Source organism: Camelus ferus, chromosome 9, assembly GCF_009834535.1.
Source record: "Camelus ferus isolate YT-003-E chromosome 9, BCGSAC_Cfer_1.0, whole genome shotgun sequence".
In the NCBI taxonomy this organism is placed as follows: Eukaryota; Metazoa; Chordata; class Mammalia; order Artiodactyla; family Camelidae; genus Camelus; species Camelus ferus.
In genome coordinates this window covers 52,703,476-52,718,699 of record NC_045704.1, presented here as the reverse complement: position 1 = coordinate 52,718,699, position 15,224 = coordinate 52,703,476, and the positions used below count along the sequence as shown (strand labels likewise).

The 15,224-nt window shown below is 42.7% G+C and overlaps 1 protein-coding gene across 1 annotated transcript in view; it reads left to right on the top strand.

Moving 5' to 3' along the window:
- MAF (MAF bZIP transcription factor) overlaps positions 1-15,224 on the top strand; it is a 343,782-nt gene that overhangs the window by 324,993 nt on the left and 3,565 nt on the right. The window lies entirely within an intron of this gene.

Sequence of the window (15,224 nt, the reverse complement as noted above, 5' to 3'; positions counted from 1 at the left end):
TTTCCCAGGATGTGGGCCTTGAAGGATGTGTAGGAGTTCACCTTGGTGGACCTAGAGGAGGAAGTGGGAGGGAAAGGAGACTCCAGGGAGTGGATACAGCCTGTGCCAAAAGCACAAACATGAGCAAGGATGGGGTGCACCAGGGCTTGGGGATGATTGAGCATTCCTTAGTCCCAAGAGGGCCAGTTGGGCATGTGAGCTCTAGTGGAGGAAAGGCCAGGAAGCAATGCAGTTTGGAAGTCAGGTGTTTGAGTTGGAAGATCTTCTCCTACCAGTTGAAGCTCACTCTAGGGCCCCTCCTGCCACGGTCCAACTAGCATGGCTATGGAACTGTCAGGTTTTCAGCCCTGGGCTGGGCTTCCAGTGGTGGTCCAGGACGATGGTGCTGGTAATACTGAGGAGGGAGTCCTGGGAGAGGGACGGGAAGGATGCTTGGATTTTGGGAGGCCTGGCTGCCAGCAGGGGATGGGAGAGGGTGCTCTCTGCCCTTCTTTCTGCTGCTGAATTCCAGTTGTCAGGACACAGTTCAAACAATATCAACTCCCATGACTGTGACTGCTACACCCACCAGCTGTTGTATGCCTACGGAGCTGGGCATTTTCTCCATTATTTTTATTACCTGTAACAACCCTGTGTGGTCTGGTATTTTTAGAGATTAGCCTTCCTTCCAGCTCTGCAGTGAAGAATTGTCAGCCAGCATTAACTAAATTAATTCCTCTCCCTACTTACCCAAGAGCACATCCATAGAGTTGCCCATGTGAGAGGCAGCTTGGTGCAAAAGGTGCAAATTCAGGCTCATGGTTAAAGCGGCTTCCCCAGGGGCATTTAACATGAGGCTCATGGGGGGAGAAAAAAATCTTAGTTTTCTCACTACCCTGCATGTGGCCTCTCTCATGCGCTTACATTCCCAGGGACCAAACAGCCTCCAGAGCCAATGAAAGAGGGAGAAATTGATTACCAGTTGCTTTGAGGACTCCCCCAGGGCACCCCAAAGTCAAGGCTGCATATGCCACATGTATCAGTTAGCATTGGCTGCATAACAAACCATCCCCAAAATGTAGTAGCTTAAAGCAGCAATCATTATCATTGCTCGCATATCTATCTGTACGCTGAGGGTCAGCTGATCCAGGCTGGGTTTGGCTCCAGGCTACAGATTGGGTTCACATCTACTTTAGGTGATGGTCTCTCTCTCTCTCTCTTTTTTTTTTTTTTTTTTTTGGACTTACAGTCTCCTGAGAGTATTTCCCTCATGGTGAAAGGCAGGGGTGTAAAAAACCAGTATCTAGCAACACAAGAGCATTTTGGTCCCCTGCTTGTCTGTCTGCTTATACCCCACTGCAAAGCAAAGTCCATAGCCAAGCTCATGGTGAGAGTCAGGTGGTTAAATCGCTTTTTACCCACCTAGGTCAGGACTGGCTTAGGCACCTGGGTGGGATCTGCAGCTGGGGGCTTGTATCAGCTAGCCCTTTGCCAGACAGTACAAGGAAGGGACTGTCGGGACCTGCCTTAGGCTAGGACAAAGGGGTTCACTTCACCAATTTGTGTTTTCGGGCCTGAGAAACACAGCTTGTGGCTCTTTCTTTGCAAGGGGCCTGGAGCAGACTTTTGCAAAATAAGTTGCTTTTCTAGATGAATCTAACTCTTACTGCATTTGAAAAATAAATGTGCACTAAGAGTAATTAACGCATGTTGGTTCATGAATAATACACTATTTTACAACTCTGCCGAGCATAATGAGACAAGCTACTAAATTGACAATGAACGTCCTATTATGTGATTGCCAACTGTTTTAGAAGATATCGAACATATTCATTTCTTCTGCCATCATATGTGTTATCAAGCTATTGCTTTTTAATAAATTAATTTTCCAGACATCTCTAGGGTCTTTGAAATCTGGCTGAGGGCAAAAATAAAATTAATTGTGTGGTCTGCGCAGAACTACCAACTGTCTGCTGGGTTACAAATAAGTGTCACCATTGGCAGCCCCTGCAGAAAACACGGCGTGTGGCACGCGTGTGTGATGGGAGATGCCGCTTCAGCCACGGACAGTGTGAAAAGACCCAACAGTGCCTCAAAAATAAGTAGGTTGCTTCCCAATGCAGGTCTTTGGAAGCTGGGCAGGTCTCTGAGCAGTTTCTTAAAATATTTAATGAAAGCAAAAATTAGCATTCAATCCTGTTCTGTTCTGCACACATATTCTAAAATCTGCATGTCTGCGAGTTTTCACGTGTCAATGTTGCCTTTGTTGGGGAGTTTTATTGGCATCCCATCCCCTCTTGATGAGGGAGAGCTGGGTCCTCTCTTCTCTGATCCCAGAGTACCTGTGCTTACCCACTCCATCCAAGCATTCATGTTTGTATGCCTTCGTTATTACACTTCCCCAGCCGCACAGCTCTGGGAGAAGACATCCACATTGGGTCTCTGTAAGCAAAACCCTTAGGGCCATTACATTCCTTGTGAGATTGTCCCCTGCAGTTGTGCATGGGTCCCAGATAATCCATTTGGGAAACTGCTTCCAGTCCATAGTCTGAGCTTTAGAGCTAACATGATGCATTTCCAACTTTGCATTTCAGAGAATTAAAGAGGACCCACATTAGAAGGTGCTTGACAATCGTTTGTTGAGTGAATAAATGACCCATCCTATAAATTGATTTCCCATTATTTAGGCAAAGATCCGTCTTCATGGCATGAAGACCCTACCTGGGGAATTGTTCATTAAGAATGGCCTATCTTTTCACTGAACACTTTTCCAACTGTTACTGAACTACAGTATGATTTCTGGGATTTTTGCCATGTCTCAGCCTATGAAATACATGGGTCAGTTTGGAGGGAAGCTTGACTGCTTGATCATAAGTCATCACAGAGAACAAATAACTCCAGACACATTTGTCTGGCGATTTTGATTTTTTATTTGTCTGATTTTTGCCAAACCTCACACGTGCTCGTGTACCATGGGTGCCAGGCAGGGAAGGCCCTGAACCTCCTTCTGATACTGGGTGAAGTATGCTTCTAAGAGCCTTCTAGGTTAATTTTTACATGATCTAAGCTAGATATTGGACTATATCAAGACTTCGACTTCCTTCCTTTTTATAATAGGGAGATTGTCGAGTTCATTATGGAACATCCAAATTCTGGAATATTATACAGGCGTTACCAAAGGTGGAGTTAATAACATGGAAATTCTCTTATAGAAGTGTTTCAGCATGAGAGCAGGAAAGAAACATGTCTGTAATAGCCATTTTTGTAGATCGCAGTGTATTTTGTCTTTTGCAGACGCATGTTGTCTACATAGTTATCCTAACACCTCTGTAATACTTGCCTTCATCCTTCGTTTTGCAGTATGAGTGCTCCTTTTGTTGATAAATTGGAATGAGCCAATAGACAGATCGGCGGGCTGATGCTTAATATCTTGACATCCTGTAACACAGATTTAAAAAAAAAAAAATCACATTTGAACCAAGAAGGCAAATCATTTTCCCTCTGTGCTTGGTGCTGAAACCACTGTCTTCTGTCCCGTCACAGAGGTCATTTTATTTCCACTCTTGTCAGCTTTCAGGACCTAGACTACCCTCCTCTAGTGCTTCCTGCAGGTGCATTTCTGATATTAGCTTAGAAGATAAAATTCGGCACGAACGCACTTTCACTTTAGAAACCGGGTCATAAAACCCAAATGGCAGCCTCTCCCTCTGCTGTCCTCACTCAGGTCCGCCCCCGGTGCTGGGCTTTGGGGACATCAGTATCCTGTCCCAGAGAGCCCGCTGGCAAACAGCAAGCCGGGGGGGCAGGGGGTGGCTCTGGATTTAGCATCCAGCCGGGGACAGTGCCTTGCCTGTTCCTGTTCTTCTGCCTGGAAGCTATTTTCCCCCGTTTTTCCAGAGGCCAAACTAATGTGACTACACAAGAGAACATGACATTTCTTATCTTCATTTGCTTTTTGGATGATTTTTAAAATAGATATTTGAACCAGACCAGCCTGACAAACTGCAGCCAGTTTTAGACAAGCGACAATTGTCAATTTGGGGCAAAGAAACATCCCAGCCCTCCCCTAGGGCATTAGAAAAAGACTTTCCGGAGGGGAGGTGTGTGCGCTTGACTTCGCCCCCTAGTAAAAGGACACCCAAGGATCTCAGCGGCCCATCTTGCTGTGAAATAAGTCCAATTTGTCCAGGAAAGTTTGGATATAACCTTAGAATGTTAGGTTCAGAAAGGACCCTCTGGGATGGGAAAGTGATACCCATTGCAAGCCTGTGTTAAGCACTGTCCCAGGCTTGAGTGACTTCTTCACCGTGAAAAGCACCCACGTGCAGTGGGCATTTCCAGCTTGGCTTTGCAGTCAGAGGCATCATTTCTTGCTCAGCTCTCAAACCAGGATTTGGCCCATGCTTATCCCATCGTGCCGCGAGGTTTCGCAGCATCGCGGCCCTCTTCAAAGTTTAATTTTGAAGATGGTAAAAACGAAGCATAGCCCAGTGTGCAGCAAGGCAAGGACCGGTTAGGTGTCCCATCCCTGATGTCTAGCCTGAGGCACAGGACGGGGATGGCCCATGCTCGGAGCCCGCACTTCCCCCTTAGGTACCGGGACCACCTGTGTGTTCTTTCTGCCACTGCCGGTGGTACCCACAGAAGCCGCCCACCTTGGCCAGAACAGAGGACAGAAGTCACGGCCAAATCAGGGTGCTGGAAAGAGCTTCCCTTGTCATCACCTCCTCCTATATCCATTCCTCGGAAAGGTTCTGTGCAATTCAGTTCTCGAAAGTTCGCTGTATAAGAACCAGGGATATTTCTCAAAGTAAGGACTTCTCTGCAGGGTGAGCCAGCAAGCACAGGATTAAATGCTAATGTTCTCCCTGGATGACTGATGTTTATCTCTTCAGAATGGAGAATTCGGTGTCGTGTTTTTGTTATAATTTTCTTCCCATAAGCACTTATTCTACAAATTGATGAGTCCTTTTTAATTAGATAGTAGGACTATGTGCTAACACCACATGCAGAAGGCCTGTAAAGACAGAGTTAAATTAATACGCAGGCTGTTTCCAGCTCAGAGTCCCAGAAATCAGCTCATTCTGTGAAAAGGTGAATTGAGGGCCTATCTCACCACAGTTTAGGACAAAACCTAGCACCTCTCACTGTGAAATGGAGAGTCGGAGTCCCTTTTGCACCATGCCATGCCTTTGCCCGCTGGCCATCCCTCTGATGGCTCAGTTGGCAGCCCCAGGACCCCAGCATCTAGCCAATCCGCAAGTCTGTTTGCCTTGTCCTCACTCCCCTCTCCACAGATGGATGGAGGTATCAAGCAGCCTACACGCTGCACCATTAGTCCCCCATCACTGCCCAGCTCAGAACTACCGGCCCCCGGCTTTGAGCTGTTCATAATTTCCTGACACTTTAATGGCTTCTGTGCTCTCTGCCAGGGCAGGCAGCCCCCTCAAAGTGCAGAGTGAATTCCACGGATGGCGGAAAGGGAGCTCTAACTGCAGATGCGGGGACCGGGCAGCTCATTAACAGGCCATCAGGGAGACACCCGGCCAAACGCCTGTCCTCTCAGTGGGCGCTGGGCACCCACAGGGCCGTCTACTGACAGCTGTGTAACTGTCACTGCTGTTTCTGTGGCCTCATCAAACCCTGTTTCCCAGGGGCAGGAGAGTCGTTCTGGTCCAAAGGGGAGGAGTTTAAAATGACGCGTACTAACTTCTATGGACCAGGTCCTGACTGAGGGCTTTGTCTTCGCCAGTCCCTGTGCCCTGGGTCCTAGAGCTCCGACAGGCGGGCAGAGCATGGGGATCATGGAGCTGGATGGACGGGGTGGGGGCTAGAGCGCGCCTGCTTGGGCTTTTTTCTATTGCATTCTATTCTTTCTCCAAGAATCTTGTTGTTCTTCTTGATCGCTCCGCTATCAGGGAATGCCCACCTCCGCGTGACTCACCCTGCCCCGTTTTAGGTCCAGCCTGAAGTTGCTGGAAGGAAAAACCGGGGTCCACTTTGCACAACTCCATGAGGTACTGTTCTCATCGGAGTGAGGGTAAATGATCCCCTGCTCCAGCTGCCATATAAGTGGCGGAAGCCCTGAGAGGGACCTCCCAGTGCCAACCCCACCCCACCCCACGCCCTGCCCCACCACTGGCCCCAGTTCATTTGTCCCCCACAGCAAATTGCCTTGTAACTCCGCCTACGTGGAACCCTAAGAGAAACATTTGCATGTTCAACCACACCCAGTATGGGTGGAGGGCCCTTCTCTGCCCCTTCTCATGCCCGTCTTTGTGCATCGTTGGGAAGTAAACGATCAAAGACACAAACCAGTGCAAAGCGCGTGAGCCAGTGGAGAGCCCCGGCAGGCTCTCGGGAGTCACGAAAACCAGTCTGAAAACTTACACTTGCAGAAGTGCACTCAGGCCAGTTGGTGAAGTTACACTCTCCAAAACCCCAAACCTTGAGAACTAGCAGTTCATCTCCCTGTCCTGGAAGTCAAAGTCAGAGTGAGATCTGGTAAAGCCATGTCCCCTTGATTTTATTCATGAAGCTTATGGTGCTGGTATCAGGGTGCCACACTGATCTGGTTCTTATTTAGACTGATAGTGGGTGGATGAATTATTTTGGTATTTTTCTTAGTTATTCGTATTTTCTTTCTAGATGCTGTACTTTGAATCCTTTCTTCTCAAATAGGTCACAAAACTTGGGGAAAAAATTTTTTTAAGTGAAGTTTTGTTGATTTGCAATGTTGTGTTAGTTTCAGGTGTACAGCATAGTAATTCAGTTATACACACACATATATATATTATTTTTCAGATTCTTTTCCATTATAGGGTATTACAAGATATTGAATATGGTTCCCTGTGCTATACAGTAGAACCTTATTGTTTATCTATTTTACATATAATTGTGTATCTATTAATCCCAAACTCCTAATTCATCTCTCCCCACCCTTTCTCCTTTGGTACCCATACGTTTGTTTTCAATGTGAGTCTATTTCCATTTTGTAAATAAGTTCATTTGTATCATTTTTTTAGATTCCACATATAAGCGATATATGATATTTGTCTTTGATTTATTTCATTTAGTATGATAATGTTTAGGTCCATCCATGTTGCTGCAAATGGCATTATTTCATTCTTTTTTATGGTTGAGTAGTATTCACACACAACACACACACACACACACCTTTTTCATCCAGTCATCTGCCAATGGACATTTAGGTTGCTTTCATGTCTTGGCTATTGTAAATAGTGCTGCTGTGAACACTGGGGTGAATGTGTCTTTTCAAATTAGAGTTTTCTTGGATATATGCCCAGGAGTGGGACTGCTGGATCATGTGGTAACTCCAGCTTTAGTTTTTTGAAGGAACTTTCATACTGTTTTCCATAGTGGCTGCACCAATTTATATTCCCATCAACAGGGTCTAAAGGTTCTCTTTTCTCCACAGCCCCTCCAGCATTTATTATTTGTGCACTTTTGAATGATGCCCATTCTGACTGGTGTGAGATGATACCTCATTATAGGTTTGATTTGCATCTCCCTGAAGATTAGTGATGTTGAGCATCTTTTTGTGTACCTATTGGCCATCTGTATGTCTTCTTTGGGAAAGTGTCTATTTAGTTCTTCCGCCCATTTTTTGATTGGGTGGGTTGTTTGTTTGTTTGTTTGTTTGATATTGAGTTATATGAGCTGTTTGTACATTTTGGAAATTAAACCTGTCAGTTGCATCATTTGCAAATATTTTCTCCCTGTCTGTCCATAGGTTGTCTTTTTGTTTTGTTTATGGTTTCCTTTGCCGTGCAAAAGCTTTTAAGTTTAATCAAGTCCCATTTGTTTATTTTTGCTTTTGTATCCATTAATTTAGGATATGGGTCCCCCAGAAATATTGCTATGATTTATGTCAAGGAGTGTTCTGCCTATGTTTTAATCTAGGAGTTTAACAGTATCTGATCTTATATTTAGGTCTTTAATCCATTTTGAGTTTATGTTTGTGTATGATGTTCGACCATGTTCTATTTGCACTCTTCTACATGTAGCTGTCCAGTTTTCCCAGCACTGCTTACTCTTCATTATATATTCTTGTCTCCTTTGTCATAGATTAGTTGACCGTAAGTGTGTGGGCTTATTTCTGGGCTCTCTTTCCTGTTCCATTGATTTATGTGTCTGTTTTTGTGCCAGAACCACACTGTTTTGATTACTGTATCTTTGTAGTATAGTCTGAAGTCAGGGTGTGTGATTCATCCAACTCTATTCTTCTTTCTCAAGATGCTATTTGGGGCCTTTTGTGTTTCCATACAGATTTTTTAATTATTTATTCTAGTTCTGTGAAAAATGCCATTAGTAGAATCTGTAGATTGCCTTGGGTAGTATGGTCATTTTAACAATATTGATTCTTCTAGCCCAAGAACATGGTATATCACTCCATCTGTTTTTGTTATCTTCAATTTCTTTCATCAGCATCTTACAGTTTTCGGAGTACTGGTCTGTTGCCTCCTTAGGTAAGTTTATTCCTACTTATTTTATTGTTTTTGCTGTGACGGTAAATGGAATTGTTTCCTTCATTTCTCTTTCTGATAGTTGTTAGTGTATAGAAATGCAACAGATTTCTGTGTATTAATTTTGTATCCTGTTACTTTTCTGAATTCATTGAGAGCTCTAGGAGTTTTCTGATTGTGTCTTTAGGGTTTTCTATGTATAGTATCATGTCATCTGCAAACAGGGACAGTTTTACTTCTTCCTTTTCAGTTTGAATTTCTTTTATTTCTTTTTCTTCTCTGATTACTATGGCTAGGACTCCCAAAATTACGTTGAACAAAAGTGGCAAGAGTGGGCATCTTTGTCTTGTTCCTGATCTTATAGGGAATGAGTTTAGCTTTTCACCATTGAGTTTGATGTTAGCTGTGGGTTTGTCATATATGGCCTTTGTTATGTTGAGGTATGTTTCCTCTGTGCCCACCTTCTGGAGAGGTTTTATTATAACGGATGGTGAATTTTATCATAAAGCTTTTTTTGCATTTATTGAAATGACCATATGGTTTTTATTCTTGTTTGTAACTTGATATATCACACTGATTGATTTGCACATATTGAAAAATCCTTGTATCCCTGGGATAAATCCCACTGATTATGGTGTATAATCCTTTTAAGGATTGTTGAATTCAGTTTGCTAGTATTTTGTTGAGAATTTTTGCATCTATGTTCATCAGTGATAATGACTCGTAAATTTTTTTGTGTGTGTGATACCTTTGGCTGGTTTTGATATCAGGGTGATAGTGGCCTCATAGAATGAGTTTGGAAGTGTTCCTTTCTCTGCACCATTTTTTGGAATAGTTTCAAAAGGATAGGTCTTAACTCTTCTCTAAGTGTTTGGTAGAATTCACCTGTGAAGCCATCTGATCCTGGACTTTGTTTGGGGGGAGTTTTTTAATTACTTATTCAATTTCAGTACTGGTAATTGGTCTGTTCATATTGTCTTTTTTTAAATGTATTTTTGCTGAAGCATAGTCAGTTTACAATGTTGTGTCAATTTCTGGTGTACAGCACAAGACTTCAGTCATGTAGGAACATACGTATATTTGTTTTCATATTCTTTTTAACCGTAAGTTGCTATGAGATATTGAGTATCGTTCCCTGTGCTATACTGCTCATATTTTCTACTTCTTCCTGGTTCAGCCTTGGGGGATGATATCTTTCTAAGAATTTGTCCATTTTCTCTAGGTTGCCCCTTTTATTCTAGGGGTACAGTTGTTCATTGTAGTCTCTTATGATCCTTTGTATTTCTCTGGCGGCAGTTGTAACCTCTCCGTTTTCATTTCTGATGTTATTGATTTGGGCCCTCTCCTTTTTATTCTTGATGAGTCTTGTGCATAAATTTTGTTTATCTTTTCAAAGACCAGATTTTAGTTTCATTGATCTTTTCTACTGTTTTTTAAGTCTCTATGTTTCATGTATTTCTGCTCTGATCTTTATGATTTCTTGCCTTCTACTGACTGTGGGTTTTGTTTGTTCTTCTTTCTCTAGTTGCTTTAGGTGTGAGGTTAGGGTTATTTGAGATTTTTCTAGTTTCCTGAGATAAGCTGGTATGGCTATAAACATTCCTTTTAGAACTCCTTTTGCTGCGAGGAGAAAAGAATGTTAAGTCCAGAATAATCAGTTACCATCCATGTTCCCAAAAAAGAAGTTGTTGTCTGCACCTAGGATCTCTCTCTACTCAATAGTTACAGTACCACTGCAGATATTTTTATGTGTAAATATTTCTTTTAAGGTTTTGTGATACGTGCATTTGCTTAGAATAACATAAGACATACAACTTTTCTAACAACGTGTTTTCTTAAAACGTTACATTAGCAAGGATCAAATAGATAAACAAAATCAATACTTTCGTTTATCATTTAGTTCAAACTTCTAGCAAGCAATAATAAAACGAAAAGTGGAAAGGGACTTGGCATACACCCCTGGTCTGGGTCCTGCAGGAGCTGGAGGTTAACACGAGTCCATTGAGGTGGAGAGGTGAGAGTTACTCCAACCTTGGCTGCGCGTCAAACTGCAGCAGAGGAAAGGCTGTTGTTGAAAACTCACCTGGCTCAAGGCACAGAGAGGTGGTGTTTGTCCACACACAGCAAGAAGGGTGTAATTCCGACAAGCACCAGTTACCTACAACTACAAAGTGACCCAGAATAATCTACCTGCTTTTGTATTTTTCAAATGTACTTTTCTTTGTGTGATGCTGCCCTAAAATTCCCCCGCTCTGCTCCTGTGTTTACTTGAAAGCCGTTTCATTGGTGTCAGTGTGTGAGCCCGAGAGAACCTTCTGGAGGATCAATTACTGGACTCGAGTCAGCCCACAGCTGTGCGAGGACGCTTAGAGAGGCAGCGGGGCACGTTTGACAAGCACTGGCATGTTCTGCCTTTGTTTTTATAACTTTCACTTTTAAAAATGTGATCGGGCATACTTTCACTGTAAAAATTCAGGAAATGCAGATAAACCTAAAGAAAAAAAAGTCAGCAACATTTCCTCTGCCCAGAGATGACCATTAGTAACACCTTACATTTCTATCTCTCTCAACACACCATTTATATGCACAGAAACACAGATATATACTTGTTTTTATGAGGATCATACCCGACTAACTCTCTCATAACCTTCAATTTTCACCTAATGTGTTAAAAAGACATCACTCGGTCAATTAAATTTCTTCCACAACATCGTGGTAATCTGAGAGCCCTGACCCCAACTGTTGGACATTTAAGATGATCTCAGTTTATTCTAATAATAAATATTATTATTACTAATAATTATTATTGCTTTAAGAAAAACATTTCTCTGTGTCCTGGAGGATAGTAGTGTTTCACTTCAAAAAGGGGTATCTTAAACAAAACAAAACACAACAAAAAAGCAGTGGCCTCTGTTCAAAGAGTTTGAAATGAAAGAGTTAAATTGTTTGTTGTTAAGAACAGTACTTCTCAGATCCCTTAGTATGTTAAGGGCGTTTTTGAATTCCAGAACCCCTGGCGCACACATGCGCACGCGCACACACACACACACACACACACACAATTACATACACTCCGTCATCTGTGCAGGATGGGAGAACTGCCCTCCTTTAGAATTCTAAAATTTAGAACTTGCATTTCTAGGTCAAAGGGTCTGGTTTGTGTTATTAATAATTTTCATTGTGATTTTATTTATCTTAATCTTCTATTTTAAACAGTACCTATTATCACTAATAATACTGATTGTTATACTGTGATTTCATATATATACACACACTTAGATGTATGTCTGTTGTTTTTTCCCATGGCTTTTACGGCTGTGTTTTAGGAGTGCTGAAGCCTTGAAGGCTCTGGGAATATTTAGGGAGGGTTATGCAGGCTTCTAGACGATTCTGGAATCTTGTTCCAGAAACGGGATGGTCTGACTAAGTCACCTGGGGGAAGGGCTGCTTAACCTCTGTCCCTGGAATGAGTTTGGAGGCGGCCACTAGTACAAGGGGAAAGCCAAGGGCTTCAGCATCGAGCCCTTCAGATCCAGGCCACACCAGGTAAAACTGCCCAGGACCCAGTTGAAGGGCAAGTCCTATCTCAGCAAACCCAGCCGAGAATTCTGAACACTTACCATCGCAGCCAAGAAAGTCTTCAAACTTTCTCAGTAGGTCCTTAGGCAGCTGAACAATTAACACTATACCACCTTCACAGGCTGGCCAAACCAGCTGACCCAAAGTTTAGCTTGATTCTTTCGCATTCAGCCTTTTTTATTTTGCTGACACAGAGCTCCTGCGCTTTTCTGTCTTGGGTCCAGAGGCAGAGAGCCGTTCTCCACCCGGGAACTTGAACGGGTGGCCCTGAGTGAGATTAACACTGCCGGGCACCAGACAGACAGGCAGAGGATCTGGGGAAAATAAACGGGTCACAGGCAAGTGGGTAAAAACACACCTGCACTTCTCAAAACTCTTGGAAGAGATCAAACCAGCCATGTGGGCAGGCCAGAAAAAGGCTCTTGACTGTAGGTACCCAGAATCTTAAAAAGTCCCATGTTGTTTGACCCTACATCCTCTTGGGGATCCATGTTATGGAAATAACCAAACTAGGCCCCCCAAATCTTACATAAATATATTTACTAAAGCATTACTTATATTAATGAAATAGGCTAATGGGAGAAACTTAAATCTCCAATAAGAAAAAAACAATTAGGTAACAATGGTATATCTGGATGCGGGTCATAAAGGTATTAAAATATGTATCAAGAATTTATTTAGCTTACAGTATAGATAACTATATGGGGTATAATCACAACTGTGTAAAACTGATGCTGAAAAGATACAGGTGAACTTTAAGATGCATTTTTTAAAAAGAGAGAGTGAAAGAGAATATATCAGAATATTTACAGGGGTTTTCTTTCTGAGATTGTGGCAATATTTGTTTCTCTGATTTTTTCCCCCCAAGTTTAAATGCTGAGCATACATTTTAACTTTCTAATAAAGACAGTAAATAGCAATACATTCTGTAGGAAATTATTCAGCAATTATTTCTAAGATCAACTGTATTTAAATACAGTGATTGGCCCTTTTTTTCAACCCCCTGAACCAATCTCACAAGTCGTATATAAAGGATATAGAGAGAGAATAAAGCTTTATTAGGGTTGATTACTGACGAATTCACATTTGGTCAGGTTGGAGGAGTCTAAATAAATTTGTATAGAGGAAGTAAAATAAGGGAGAGAGAAAATTGGAGGGGAAAGAGACACCCCGAGTGTGGAGTGGGGTCGGGACGCACCGGCTCAGAGAGGTGAAATCACTGGGACAACATCACACAGGAAGTGGTGGCCCCAGGGTTGAAATAATGTCCTCATTGGTGAAAAGGGGACAGTAGCATTTAATTCAAAACTCGTGAGATTCAAAGGAACAAAAACAGCACTTTTGCACAAAGTACTGGGAAGCGCTCAGGGGTTGGTACTTCGTCCAAGCGGACTTCCTTCCTTCCGGAGTGAGCAGCGTCAAATGAGAAAGTGCCATGATGCCAAAGTAAAAGAACAAGCCTGTGAGGAACCTCCAGTACAATCAGGGAAGCTGGAGGAAAGCACGGAGCCCTTTAATCGGAATGAGTGATGGAGATCCTCTGTTTGCATAGACCTTTTTCGTAAATTAAAAGGAGCTTTTATTCTCTTACACCTAAGATGCAGTTGGGCATGGCCTTGGAAGCAGAGCAGCTCAGAAGCGAGACAATCTTTCTGAGTGGTGTGGCACATTTCGTAAAAGCAGACAGTGCTTCAGCTAGTGGGGTAAACACATAAGCCTGAATGAACCTTTGGGTGTCCGTTTCGGTCTTCGCAAGGCATTCAGATGGGGTCCGTGTCATGCTATGATTGGTGACAGCAAAGAAACAAAAGGCAGGACACTGACTGATGCAACAATCTGGTAAAGATGTAGTGGCCTGGCTGAACTGATTTTTTTTTCTTACCCGAACCGAAAGTAGACTCACCTGGAATTTCCACTCTAATTAAAATTGTGAACTTGGCCCAGTGGGAACATGAAAGACAAAATGCTCCTACTTTAAATAAGGAGCCTGGCTGCTTGGGGCTATTTTATATAAATAGTTATAGATTGTGACTATATGAAGTTAAAATATGTAAAAATAAAATTTTTTTTTTTAAATAGCAACACCCAATGCTGATGAGGCTGTTAAAAAAAACCCAAACCCTAGAAACATGTACCTTCTGCTGGTTGTAACCCTTGGAGAGAGAGAGCACGTGGAAATACGCAGCAAAAGCCAAGGAAGAGCGCTTGGACGCGACAGTTGCAAGGGTGGAGATGCGTGCTGAGGAGGTAACTGAACAGAAGGAAAAAGCCGTGTGCAGAAAGGTGTTAATTGGGCCATTAGTTCTAACAGCAAAAGCTAGCCACAACCTAAGTGTCCCAGAGTAGGCAGTTTCCAAATGACCGCCCACCAGCAAGGCGATATACAAGGTATCCATTAAAATAACTGAAAACTGAGGAGTAAGATAATTGCGAGGGTAATAAAAGAAGGGCACAAAACCAAATAGTAGGAAGACTTGAAATGTAATAAACGGGATGAAAATATCTCTGTTAGAATCGTGGTGTTCGAGTCTTTTTCTTTTTTTAATGAAGTAGAGTTGATTTACAATGTTGTCTTGGTTTCTGGGATACAGCATGGTGATTCAGTTATACATATGCCTTTTCATATTCTTTTTCATCATCAGTTATAACGAGCTATTGAATAGAATTCCCTCTGCTGTCCAGTAGGGCCTTGTTGTTGGTCTGTTTTGTAAACAATTGTAGCATGCATCTGCTAATTCCAAACTCCTAATTCAGCCCTCCCTGCCTCCTGCCTCCGCTGGTGACCGTGTCTGTTTGCTGTGTCTGTGAAGCTGTTTCTGTGTTCAGATAAGTTCACTGGTGACATTTCCTTTTGGGTTCCACGTCTAAGCAGTGTCGTAGACGGTTTGTCTCTCTCTGTCTGACTCGCTCCACTTAGTGTGGTTGCCTCCTGGTCCATCCATGCTGCCGCAAAGCCTTTCCCTTTTCTTTTTAAAAGTTGCCTTTTTCCGTCGTACATCAGCTCATCAGTCAAACTCAGAGAAGTTTTCTCAATGAGCGTGTGGGTAATAGTCCATGATACTAGTATTCTAAAATGAATTTAACCAAAGTAGTTTGGATGTGTTCAAAGACACAGAAAGTCAACATACAGGGAAAGCATGGCTATTTTAGGTGCTTTTTTTTTTTTTCCCTCAATGTAAA